At 51.8% G+C, this 967-nt stretch overlaps 2 non-coding genes and 1 pseudogene across 2 annotated transcripts; all 3 read left to right on the top strand.

Annotated features, from left to right (window-relative positions):
• On the top strand, positions 1–104 carry LOC119347783 (annotated as a pseudogene; the record flags this gene model as incomplete).
• A 298-nt stretch (positions 105–402) lies between these two features.
• On the top strand, positions 403–521 carry LOC119347782. The gene has a single exon (XR_005168530.1). It is a non-coding gene; the product is annotated as a 5S ribosomal RNA (ribosomal RNA).
• Positions 522–818: 297 nt separating this feature from the next.
• On the top strand, positions 819–937 carry LOC119347781. The gene has a single exon (XR_005168529.1). It is a non-coding gene; the product is annotated as a 5S ribosomal RNA (ribosomal RNA).
• The last annotated feature ends 30 nt before the right edge of the window (positions 938–967 follow it).

Genomic DNA, 967 nt, shown 5'->3' with positions numbered 1-967 from the left:
AGCACTAAAGCACCGGATCCCATCAGAACTCCGAAGTTAAGCGTGCTTGGGCGAGAGTAGTACTAGGATGGGTGACCTCCTGGGAAGTCCTCGTGTTGCATTCCCTTTTTAATTTTTTTCGCGCCGCGTGCAAAACAAAACGCACGTGTAAGTAATATATTTACCGTGTTTTATTATTTTGCACGAGTGCGATAAGTCATAGCTGGGTGCTCACGATTCACGGGTCCAGCGTCGGGCGTTGTGGCGCGGCAAGCGTGCACTGGTGCGGTTGAGAGGGAGGGGTGGAAACCGCGTTAAACTCGTCTCCGTAGTTGAGAGGGAGCGGCCAAAGCAATGTACAATCGTCTTTGTAGTGGAGCTGGGAGGGGCAAGGATAAGGGACGAAGACCGGGGTAACATGTGGGATGCGATCATACCAGCACTAAAGAACCGGATCCCATCAGAACTCCGAAGTTAAGCGTGCTTGGGCGAGAGTAGTACTAGGATGGGTGACCTCCTGGGAAGTCCTCGTGTTGCATTCCCTTTTTAATTTTTTTCGCGCCGCTTGCAAAACAAAACGCACGTGTAAGTAATATATTTACCGTGTTTTATTATTTTGCACGAGTGCGGTAAGTCATAGCTGGGTGCTCACGATTCACGGGTCCAGCGTCGGCGTTGTGGCGCGGCAAGCGTGCACTGGTGCGGTTGAGAGGGAGGGGTCGAAACCGCGTTAAACTCGTCTCCGTAGTTGAGAGGGAGCGGCCAAAGCAATGTACAATCGTCTTTGTAGTGGAGCTGGGAGGGGCAAGGATAAGGGACGAAGACCGGGGTAACATGTCGGATGCGATCATACCAGCACTAAAGCACCGGATCCCATCAGAACTCCGAAGTTAAGCGTGCTTGGGCGAGAGTAGTACTAGGATGGGTGACCTCCTGGGAAGTCCTCGTGTTGCATTCCCTTTTTAATTTTTTTCGCGCCGCTTGCAAA

Source organism: Triticum dicoccoides, unplaced genomic scaffold, assembly GCF_002162155.2.
Source record: "Triticum dicoccoides isolate Atlit2015 ecotype Zavitan unplaced genomic scaffold, WEW_v2.0 scaffold75397, whole genome shotgun sequence".
Classification (NCBI taxonomy): Eukaryota; Viridiplantae; Streptophyta; class Magnoliopsida; order Poales; family Poaceae; genus Triticum; species Triticum dicoccoides.
The sequence above is the reverse complement of the archived record's forward strand: the minus strand, read 5'-3'. Positions and strand labels throughout refer to the sequence as shown.